This window comes from Dreissena polymorpha, chromosome 8 (assembly GCF_020536995.1).
Source record: "Dreissena polymorpha isolate Duluth1 chromosome 8, UMN_Dpol_1.0, whole genome shotgun sequence".
Lineage (NCBI taxonomy): Eukaryota > Metazoa > Mollusca > Bivalvia > Myida > Dreissenidae > Dreissena > Dreissena polymorpha.
In genome coordinates this window covers 84,035,721-84,048,447 of record NC_068362.1, presented here as the reverse complement: position 1 = coordinate 84,048,447, position 12,727 = coordinate 84,035,721, and the positions used below count along the sequence as shown (strand labels likewise).

The 12,727-nt window shown below is 35.3% G+C and overlaps 1 protein-coding gene across 1 annotated transcript in view; it reads right to left on the bottom strand.

The window, feature by feature from the left end:
* Positions 1 to 12,727, bottom strand: part of LOC127842028 (cyclin-J-like) — a 42,713-nt gene that overhangs the window by 24,883 nt on the left and 5,103 nt on the right. The window lies entirely within an intron of this gene.

Sequence of the window (12,727 nt, the reverse complement as noted above, 5' to 3'; positions counted from 1 at the left end):
TCATTGCGAAAAGAACTGTATGATGAGTTGGCAGCATTGTTATTGTTTATTTTGCAACATATATACTGGATAAATGAAATATTTACATAATTCGGTGAAAACACATTACAATGTAATTGTACCAATAATTTGGGGGACAATGTGCACAATAAATAATCATGGACAGTTCTGTAGTGTAGGTTATAGAAATGCCATCATATGCTTAACCCTTTACCACTAAGGTCCGTATTTAACCTGTTACCACTTAGATACATATTTAATCTGTTACCACTTAGATACGTATTTAACCCTTTACCACTTAATATATACATATTTAACCCTTTACCACTTAGAAACATATTTAATCCTTTACCACTTAGATACGTATTTTCACACATTTGTAGTCCCTTAGAAAGTTATATTAAATTGAAGACCTTTCTTACTAGTTTCAAGATTTTAAGACTTTATCTCCAAACCTTGGATACTGATGGGCAGCAAACAGCATAAATCCTGAACAGCCTGCGAGTTACTCACAGGCAGTTTTGGTTTTATGCTGTTTGCACATAGCCATTATTTTTCGTAAATGCCTTCGGCTTCACATGTATACAATAGCATTATGTTCGGAGTCGTTCGAACTAATCGATTAATTCGCCAATACAACGAGAAAATCGAGTCAGCCCGAAGTAATCCAAATCGAGTACACCGGAAGCACTAAGCACATTTTTCATTTTATGTTCTGGCGTCTGACGAACAAGGTGAGACAAAATAAACAATATGTACATCAATATATTGTGGAGCCAACTGAGGACGCAGTCCCAGTTTATATTATCATTGTTTTATCTCAGTGTTATAGTGTTTTTGCCAATTTATTGACATTTAAAGTTGGAAAAATGGGCTCTAAACGAGACGAAGTTTCGTTGCATCCAGACGAGTCGTAGGACTCGTTTTATGGTTTCTCTGATGAAGAAACGTTTAATGAAAAACTAAATGCAAAAGAAAAGGACACTCCGAAGGAGAAAGCGCAAATTAGTTCTAAAGACAAAAGTAATTCTAAAGACAAAACAAGTAAAAGTAATGTTTCGAAAGTAACAAAAAAGAAGCAATCTGGTTCAGATAAAAATAACAATGAACTTTCAGTTTCACAAGTAGGTTGTAATAAGCAGACACCTGCATTGGATTTGTCTACACTATCAGAAAATGACATAAAGAGTCTTAGAGAGTTACTTGGTATTCCTAGTACAGAACCACAATATGCTGATGATGATGACATTACATCTCTGTTTGGAACTTCTCTTGAAAATTTACCAAGAATGACAATCGAAATAGATGCAGATCAGATTTCTGACACTGATGATGTAATAAAACAAAGAAAACGTACTAACATTGACATGTCAAGTGCACTATTTGATGATGATGAGGCTGAATGTGACACTTGGGAAGTGCCCCGTCTTAAAGCCCCAGATAAGGGTAAACCAATATCACCATCTTTGGCGAAAGTAATAAATGTTGCTTGCACAACACAGTGTGAAACAGATTCTTTAATTTCAAAGTACTCTGTTCCTGAGAATTGTGAAATGGCTTGTCCACCATTGGTTAATAATGAAATATGGAAAATTCTGAATAAACGCACTCAGACGCAAGATAGAAGCATTGTACAAACCCAAAATTTGGTAGCCTCGGGTATGACACCCATTATCTGTCTTGCAGAGGTATTAAAGCCTCAAATTATGGCGAATCAAGAAGCAAAAACTTTACTGTGTGATGCACTCACTTTAATGGGTCAGGTGCAATTCAACCTTTCTATAAGAAGAAGGTATATGATAAGACCAGCTTTAAAACGGAAATATTATCCACTTTGTAACATTTCTCAACAGATTACAAATAAGCTTTTTGGTGATGAAGTGTCAAAAGAAATCAAAGCTTGTGACTCTGTGTCCTATATTGGGCGAAATGACAATTTTGTGAGAGGTCGAGGACCCGGTAGATACCCTAGAAGAGGGGGTTTCAGAGGAAGTTATGTTCAGGGCGGTTATGAGGATCCGTACCCAAACAGATACCAGCCGTACCCCTACAGGGGCCAGTATAGATCTGGTAGTCGACCATATGGTAGAGGGTTCAAGAGGTCAGCCAATGCGGTTGCTACACCTCCAAATCCACACCCAAACGAGTAGATGTGGACATTAAGGTACGTAAAATTGGAGGTCTGAAATATAATTTACATGCTTGGAAAAAAATTACACAAGATCAATGGGTTCTTGATGCAGTGTCTGGTTACTGTATTCATTTTGACATACAACCATGTCAACATAAAATTCCAAAAGAAATTCCATTTGAAAAAGAACATTGGCAAATTGTAGATCTAGAGATCAAAACTCTTTTGAGCAAAAAAGCTATTAATAACTCTGTTCATGAAAACAAGAGTTTATATCAACTATTTTTATAGTACCGAAACCTAATGGAAAGTTTCGCCCTGTGATTAATTTGAAGTATTTGAATGCATTTGTACATTATGATCATTTTAAACAGGAGACATTCAAAGTTGTACTTGATCTTTTGCAGAAAAATGATTACTTGACCTCCATCGATTTGCAAGATGCTTATTTTTCGGTTCCAATTCACAAAGATTTTCAAAAATTTCTTAAGTTCCAATGGAATAATAAATTGTACCAGTTTGTATGCCTTCCATTTGGTTTGAAATCTGCTCCATTCATTTTTACGAAGATTTTAAAACCTGTTTTTGCATGGTTGAGACATAGAAACATAAGATGTTCCTACTATATTGATGATTCCATTATTATGAATCAAAATAGATTGGTTTGCAAAGAAAACACAAAAGTTACCCAGAACACATTAGAAGAACTGGGATTTTTGGTAAATTTGAATAAGTCTGTAATGGAACCAGTGCAAATATTGGTATTTTTTGGTTTTATAATTGATACGGTTGAGTTTAAAATATTTCTTACAGAGGACAAAATCAACAAAATATTGCAAAAATCAAAGATTTTAATTGACAAAAAGTTTGTTATTGTCCGAGATTTGGCTTCTTTTATAGGGTCAATTATTAACGCTTTTTATGCAGTGCTAGAGGCCCCGTTACATTACAGGCAATTGGAAAGAAATAAATTATTGGGTTTAGGACAAATGATGAATTTTGATAACAAAGTGTTACTGAGTAATGATAGTATAAAGGAGCTTCAATGGTGGCAAACTAATCTGGTAAAGAAAAATGGGAAACTTATTAGGCAAGGAGAAGTTAATTTTGTGTGTAGAACTGATGCAAGCCTTTTAGGTTGGGGCGCTATTGATTTGATCACAAGTAGTCATGCCAATGGAAGATGGAACCTGAATGAATCATTGTATCCAATAAATTACTTGGAAATGTTGGCAATTTTTTATGGATTGCAATTCTTTTATTATGGAGAAAGTGGAGTTCATATTCAAGTTCAGTCTGACAGTATAGCAGCTGTTTCATATATTAATGATATTGGGTGGAATTGCCTCTTTAAGTATGGACAGATTATCTGGTGATATTTGGCAATGGTGTTTAGTGAGAGACATATTTCTTTCAGCAGTTTACATACCTGGTTCAAGTAATACTGCTGACTATTATTCTAGAAATTTTTCTGAAAATACAGAATGGACTATTAAGTCAGATATTTTTCAGAGAGTTTGTAAACAATTATTTTACCCTAATATTGACTTGTTTGCTTCAAGATTAAATAAACAAATTGATCGTTTTGTATCATGGTACCCTGAACCTGGGTCCTTTCATAATGATGCATTTTCATTAAATTGGAGAGAATTGGAACCATACATATTTCCTCCTTTTAATTTGATTGCAAAGGTGCTAAATAAGGTGAAAGAAGACAGAGTTAAAAAGGCACTCTTAATTTTTCCATATTGGACGGCACAGTCATGGTTTCCAGTTTTATTAGAATGTTTGACTGATATTCCTGTAAGTTTGCCGAGACATAAAGACTTGCTGTTTCTCCCTCACAGCGGGGAGCTGCACCCGCTAGGGAAGAGGTTGAAGATCTTCGCAGCCATCATATCATCCAAGAGATGTCAACAAGAAAGATTCCATCTACAGCTTCAATCCTCATTACATCATCTTGGTCAAAAGGAACTAGACAGCAGTACAAATATGCGTGGCAGAATTGGGTGCTTTGGAAGGGTATCAGGTTTTGCAATCCCTTTCAGACAACTGAAATAGTTGTGTTGACATATTTGTGTTATTTATTCCAGATAGGAAAATCATATTCAGTCATTAATTTGCATAAAGCAATGCTTTTACAGACTTTACCATTGATGGGAAATACATGGTGTGTTAACTGTAATTTAATTACAAGGTTTATGAAGGGAGTTTTTATGAAAATGCCTCCAAAACCAATGTATAATTTTACTTGGGATGTAACTCCTGTTTTGAAATTTCTTTCTTCATTATTTCCTTTGGAAAGTTTATCATTGAAATTATTGACTTTTAAAGTGGTGGCTTTGATTTCCTTGGCTGCAGCCCCACGAGCACAAACTTTAGTTGCCATGGATATTGATTATATGCTGAAGGAAAAGCAATGTGTTATTATAGGTTTTCCATCTGTTGAAAACTTCAAGAATTGGACATTCATATAATTTAAAAATTGAGCATTATAAAGACGAGAAATTGTGTGCTATGCATACTTTGTTATTTTATTTAAGTAAAACAGAAAGTGTACGATTGTCAAGGAAATTACTTATTTCGTATGTCACTTTTAAATCTGTTTCCACTAGTACTGTTGCTAGATGGTTACGTACTGTTTTGGATTTGTCTGGAATAGACACTAATAAATTCAAGGCACATTCTTTTAGAGGGGCATCTGTATCTAAAGCTTTAGTAAGTGGTTGCTCTTTACAAAAGATATTACGTACAGCGGACTGGTCTTCTGATAAGAACTTTAGGAAGTTTTATTACAGACATACTATTAGCAAAGAAAATATGTTGTTTGCTGATTCGGTATTTAAATGACGATGAACATTTATTATAATAAATGTGTTTGATTGAGTGAATGTTTTGTTGCTCTTTGAAGATGCTATTGTATACATGTGAAGCCGAAGGCATTTACGAAAAATAATGTGCCCTCATCCTAGCTTTAGTGAAGGATGAGGGTCATTATTAGAGTAAAGCCGGAGGCTGAGCATGTATACACCCACCCAACATTTTTATGTATTGTTTAACATACATTTATTCTGCAATATTTTATATCTGTTTTTGCCCGCCCATTGTGTTTTTTCAACAAAACATTGAGCTTTGAATTATGAAAAATGTGCTTAGTGCTTCCGGTGTACTCGATTGGGATTACTTCGGGTAGACTCGATTTTCTCGTTGTACTGGCGAATTAATCGATTAGTTCGAACGACTCCGAACATAATGCTATTGTATACATGCTCAGCCTCCGGCTTTACTCTAATAATGACCCTCATCCTTCACTAAAGCTAGGATGAGGGCACATTTTCACTTAAATTGCTTCTAAGTTGGAAAGGGTTAAAACTTAATTTAAACAGTTAATTTACACAATTACGTTAATTTTAATCATCAGCAATATGCAACACTATATTGGCATTGTCTTAATTAGAAAAAAATGACAAACATAATTGGGGTTCTATGTTTCCACTGCATAAATGATTTTAAGACACCTTAATATAGAAGGCTTATTAAAAGTGAGCTTAGAAAGCTAGGTGTATACCACAACTGGCACAACACCCAGGTGTAATCAAACATAATGCACATCTTTTTATTTAAGTTACCTACATTGATTTTGATAAAACTTTGAAATTAAATTTGAATACTGGAAAACATTTTAATAAACTTTTAAGTCCCTTTAAAACCCTTCATGAACTGTAAAATGTATTTGAATACAATCAGACTAATGATAAAATCCTTGCCAAACAACCTTAACCTTAATCACACTCCTGGTCTTTTTTCTCTTCTTTAGCAAGGGCCTTTTATAGGCCTATTTCCCCAAGAGTAAGACCCTTTCGATATGTTCCCCAAATTTTAAGCTTATTTTGGGAAATTTCTTCTCCTTTATCAGATTCGTTACTAATTTTTACCGCAAAATAGAAGGCCAGACCCTTTCCCCAAATCAAGCCCTGAAAGAAAAAAAGCCCTAACACTGTATTATGTGAATTGGGAATAAGACATCAATTTGGGAATAAATTGTGTTTTATCATAAGTGCATAATATGCAGTTTTATATGTTGCATTTATCTAGTTTTACAAATTATAATTAAAACATATACTTGCATATATAATAGCATCATTTAAATTGATTTTACTTCAAAACTGGATTTTTTATTTATTTAAAAAAAAATCCTCATGAAATGAAACTGTGTCCATGCCGCACATGGACACGGTTTAAAAATTTACTTTAAATTATACAAATTTAATCACTGTTAATGAAAAAGTCATGGAAAATTTCTTATTAAGCTTAAATTAAAGATAATATATTACAAAGATAAATTCAGATCATGAAATGAATAGTTTTGTTTGAGAAAATCACCAAAATGATGTCCATTCCCAGTTTGATGTCTTATTCCTAATTTACATAATACAGTGTTCCCTGTATTTTTCATACTATCATCAACAGCACCAAAGTAGTAAAATACTTACTAAAATAATGCTGTGCCTTTGTATACAAGAATTCTTACCATTTGACTCTGGATAACTAATATCAGAGGGTTTTCCAGCCATTTTGGGAAAAGGAGTCTGGTCAAATTGGGATTTTTTTAGTTGATAAAAGTGGCAAAATTGGGAATTTTTTATCGACAAAAAGGACCAAATTGGGATTTTTTTATCAACAGATATTGACACGACAACAGGTATTTTCCTGGCCATTTTGGATAAAAATCATATAAATTATGGTTATATATTTTGTAGGTTGTTTAAAACAAGAGGGCCATGATGGCCCTGTATCGCTCCACTGCTGAAAAAAGGCTGAAACAAATATTCTCTGCATGTGCAAATACTTAAATATAGGCCCTATTTAAGCACATGTACACTTTTGTGACCCCCTGGGCTTGGTCAAATTTTACCCCAGGGGCATAATTTGAGCAAACTACTATATCTCACTACAAGTACATACAAAATATGGTAGCCCTAGGTCCTAGAGTTAAGGACAAGAATATTTTTAAAGTTTTCACAAAATAAGCAAGATATAAGCGTATATAATGTTTAATTTTGTGACCCGCGGGTCAGGGTCGAATTTGACCCAAAGGGCATAATTTGAACAAACGTGGTAGAGGACTATTAGATGTTATTGCATACCAAAGTTGGTAGCCATAGTCAGAATGGTTTTCGAAAAGAAGATTTTTAAAGATTTCACAAAATAGGTGCTTTATAAGCGTTAATTCAATTTTGTGACCCCCCAGGGCTGGGTCATAGTTGACCCCAGAGGCATTATTTGAACAAATTTGGTAGAGGTTTATTAGATGTCACTACATACCAAATTGGTAGCCCTAGGCCCAATGGATATGGACAGGAAGATTTTTAAAGATTTCACAAAATAAGCCCTTTATAAGCATATATTCAATTTTGTGACCCCCGGGGCAGTTTCAAATTTGACCCCAGGGGCATAATTTGAACAAACTAAGAACAGAACTATTACATTTCACTATATACCAAATTTGGTAGCCCTATGCCATATGGTTATGGACAAAAGATTTTTTAAAGTTTTCTCAAAATAGGCCTTATATAAGCATATGTTCAATTTTGTGACCCTCGGGGCAGGGTCAAACTTGACCCCAGGGGCATAATTTGAACAAACTTGGTAGAGGACTATAAGATGTCAATACATACCAAATTTGGTAGCACTAGGCCCAATGTTAATGGACAAGAAGATTTTTAAAGTTTTCAAAAAATAAGACCTTTATATATATATATTTAATTTTGTGACCCCTGGGGCAGTTTCAAATTTGACCCCAGGGGCATAATTTGAACAAACTAAGAAGAGATCTATTACATGTCACTACATACCAAATTTGGTAGCCCTATGCCATACAGTTATGGACGAGAAATTTTTTAAAGTTTTCACAAAATAGGCCTTATATAAGCATATGTTCAATTTTCTGACCCTCGGGGCAGGGTCAAACTTGACCCCAGGGGCATAATTTGAATAAACTTGGTAGAGGACTATATGGTGTCACACCATACCAAATTTGGTAGCCCAAGTCCCAATGGTTATGGACAGAAAGATTTGTAAAGTTTTCACAAAATAGACTCTATATAAGCATATGTTCAATTTTGTGACCCCCGGGGCAGGGTCAAATTTGACCCCAGGGGCATAATTTGAAGAAATTTGGAAGAGGACTATTAGATGTCTCTACATACCAAATTTATGAGCCCTAGGCCCAATGGTTATGGACGGGAAGATTTTGAAAGTTTTCACAAAATAGGCCTTATATAAGCATATGTTCAATTTTGTGACCACCGGGGAAGGGTCAAATTTGACCCCAGGGGCATAATTTGAAGAAATTTGGTAGAGAACTATTGGATGTCTCTACATACCAAATTTGATAGCTCTAGGCCCAATGGTTATGGACAAGAATTTTTTTAAAGTTTTCACAAAATAGGCCTTATATAAGCATATGTTCAATTTTGTGACCCCCGGGGCAGGGTAAAATTTGACCCCAGGGGCATAATTTTAAGAAATTTGGTTGAGGACTATTAGATGTCTCTACATACCAAATTTGATAGACCTAGGCCCAATGGTTATGGAAGGGAAAACTTTTAAAGTTTTCACAAAATAGGCCTTATATAAGCATATGTTCAATTTTGTGACCCCCAGGGTAGGGTCAAATTTGACCCCAGGGGCATAATTTGAAGAAATTTGGTAGAGGACTATTAGATGTCTCTACATACCAAATTTGATAGACCTAGGCCCAATGGTAATGGAGGAAAACAGTTTGAAAGTTTTCAGAAAATAGGCCTTATATAAGCATATGTTCAATTTTGTGACCCTGGGGCAGGGTCAAATTTGACCCCAGGGGCATAATTTGAAGAAATTTGGTAGAGGACTATTAGATGTCTTTACATACCAAATTTGATAGCCCTAGGCCCAATGGTTATGGACAAAAAGATTTTTGAAAGTTTTCACAACATAGGCCTTATATAAGCATATGTTCAATTTTGTGACCCCCTGGGCAGGGTCAAATTTGACCCCAGGGGCATAATTTGAAGAATTTTGGTTGAGGACTATTAGATGTCTCTACATACCAAATTTGATAGCCCTAGGCTCAATGGTTAAGGACGAGAAAATTTTGAAAGTTTTCACAAAAATAGGCCTTATATAAGCATATGTTCAATTTTGTGACCCCCGGGCAGGGTCAAATTTGACCCCAGGGGCATAATTTGAAGAAATTTGGTAGAGGACTATTAGATGTCTCTACATACCAAACTTGATAGCCCTAGGCCCAATGGTTATGGACGAGAAAATTTTGAAAGTTTTCACAAAATAGGCCTTATATAAGCTTATGTTCAATTTTGTGACCCCAGGGGCAGAGTCAAATTTGACCCCAGGGGCATAATTTGAAGAAATTTGGTAGATGACTATTAGATGTCTCTACAAACCAAATTTGATAGCCCTAGGCCCAATGGTTATGGACGAGAAAATTGTGAAAGTTTTCACAAAATAGGCCTTATATACCGGTAAGCAAATTTTCATTTTTGTGTCCCCCGTTCAGTGTTTTGTGTCTTCTTAAAATTCTACTATGTATTGAAATGAAAGTAGCTTGTAAATTAAATATTGATACAATTTGTAACAACTATTGTATAGAGTCAATACTGAAAAGGGAGCTGATTGGACTCAGGTTGCTCACCTAAGTAAAATAATTTTAAAATCTCACAATGAATGACATAGATATGGCCCAAACAAGCTCATTTATGGCCATTTTTGACCTTTGAACTCAATGTGTGACCTTGACCTTGGAGATATCGACGTAATTTGCTTGCGCGACACACCGTGTAATATTGGTGAACAAATGTGCCAAATAATTTTAAAATCTGACAATGAACGACAAAGTTATGGCCCGGACAAGCTCATTTATAGCCATTTTTGACCTTTGAACTCAAATTGTGACCTTGACCTTGGAGATATCGACATAATTCTTTCGCGCGACACACCGTCTAATGATGGTGAACAAATGTGCCAAATGATTTTAAAATCTCACAATGAACGACAAAGTTATGGACCGGACAAGCTTGTTCCGCCCGCCAGCCCGCCGACATTCGCCAATCTAAAAACCAGTTTTTTCCTTTGGAAAACCTGGTTAATAATGGTTCATAGAATAATAACCTGCTGCGACACTCAGTACAGGTAACACATACAATACTTTTGACATATTTATAGAAGCAAGTCTCCATGTGCTAGAAATCAGAAATTATAAATATAAGCATTGTAACAGGCTTGTTAATTCAGTTTGTTTTTTCATGACTGGTGGAATTTAAGCGGCCCTGTGCTTATAAATGCGGGAAACGTTTTAATACTGGCAAATTAAATACATAATAAATTAAATATTATGATTCACACTTGGTTTTATTATAAATGTATGAATTATTTGTTATTAAGTAAAATACCATCAAAGTAGAATACCTGTTATGCCGGTCTATTAAAATCTGAATAATGTGTCAACTGGAGTGTCTTTTTTCAGTTCATTGCTGTTGCAGTTTATGTTTAAAAGCCAAAAACTGCACAACAGCACATTTCCAATCATAAAGAATTGTAAATTGAAATCAATATTTTATTTAAGTTGAGTGATTTTTTGGCCGTGGGCGTTGCAGTTGCATACAAAAACAAGAGCACCGCCTTGCGGGTGCAGACCGCTCATCTATTTTCTTTTTAAAGGTGAAGGGACTCTCATTTTCAATCACAAAGGAGGGAGGAGTGGAGTGAAGAGGGGTGTATAGTGTGGGGTTGTGGACATTTATTACATTATCTTCCAAAAAAGCGAGAAAAAAAAAAAAAAAAAAAATCAGGGGGGGGGGGGGTTTTGGGTGCGATGGTTGGACGGTATTTCAAACATAACCATTTTTTAAAAAAAAATGGGGGGGGGGGTATAGTGTGAGGGTGTGGTGGTAATTTGTGAGATGATCTTAAAAAAAAAAAAAAAAAAAAAAAAAAAAAAAAAAAAAAAAAAAAAAATTGGGGGGGGGGGTGGGGTGGGGGGGGTGGGGTGGGGGGGGGGTGGGGGTATAGTGTGAGGGTTTGGTGGTCATTTGTGAGATGATCTTAAAAAAAAAAAAAAAAAAAAAAAAAAAAATAGGGGGGGGGGGAGGGGGGAGGGGGGGAGGGGAGGGCACGGGGGATGGTTTGGGTGGAGTCTATTGTGGTATGTCAGGTAAGAGTAGTTTCATCAAAGTATCAATCAAATCTAATCATAAATAAAGAAGTTATGGCAATTTTAGCAAAATTTAATAATTTGACCTTGAGAGTCAAGGTCATTCAAAGGTCAAAGTAAAATTAAAGTTGCCAGGTACAGTAACCTCATGATAGCATGTAAGTATTTGAAGTTTGAAAGCAATAGCCTTGATACTTAAGAAGTAAAGTGGATCGAAACACAAAATTTAACTATATATTAAAAGTTACTAAGTCAAAAAAGGGCCATAATTCCGTAACAATGACAACCAGAGTTATGCAACTTGTCCTTTTACTGTACCCTTATGATAGTTTGTGAGTGTTCCAAGTATGAAAGCAATATCTATGATACTTTAGGGGTAAAGTGGACCAAAACATAAATCTTAACCAAATTTTCAATTTTCTAAGTATAAAGGGCCCATAATTCCGTTCAAATGCCAGTCAGAGTTACATAACTTTGCCTGCACGGTCCCCTTATGATAGTTCATAAATCTTGCAAGTATGAAAGCAATAGCTTTGATACTGTAGGAATAAAGTGGACCTAAACACAAAACTTAATCAAATTTTTAATTTTCTAAGTATAAAAAGGGCACATAATTCTGTCAAAATGCCAGTCAGAGTTACATTACTTTGCCTGCACAGTCCCCTTATGATAGTTAGTAAGTGTTGCAAGTATGAAAGCAATAGCTTTAATGCTTAAGGAATAAAATGGACCTAAACACAAAACTTAACCAAAATTGTCAATTTTCTAAGTATAAAAAGGGCACATAATTCTGTCAAAATGCATGCCAGAGTTATCTAAATTTGCCTGCCCAGTCCCCTCATGATAGTAAGTAAGTGTACCAAGTTTGAATGCAATAGCATTGATACTTACTGAGAAAAGTGGAACTAAACGCAAAACTTAACCAAAATTTTCAATTTTTTAAGTATAAAAAGGGCACATAATTCTGTCAAAATGCACGCCAGAGTTATCTAACTTTGCCTGCCCAGTCCCCTCATGATAGTAAGTAAGTGTACCAAGTTTGAATGCAATAGCATTGATACTTTCTGAGAAAAGTGGACCTAAACGCAAAACTTAACCGGACGCCGACGCCAACGCCAACGCCAACGCCAACGCCGACGCCGACGCCAAGGTGATGACAATAGCTCATAATTTTTTTTAAAAAAATAGATGAGCTAATAAGCACACATACAAAAATCTAAAACATTATTACCGTTTTATACAGAGAACTTAGAAGTCAGATACTTAGTAACACTGCAGGCCTTTTCCACCCTATGCCACAGGTCCGAATTTTGGCCCCATTCCCAATGCAAATCTGGTTGTTTTTTCCCCAATTCCAATTCCAAAAAAAAAAATATATTATT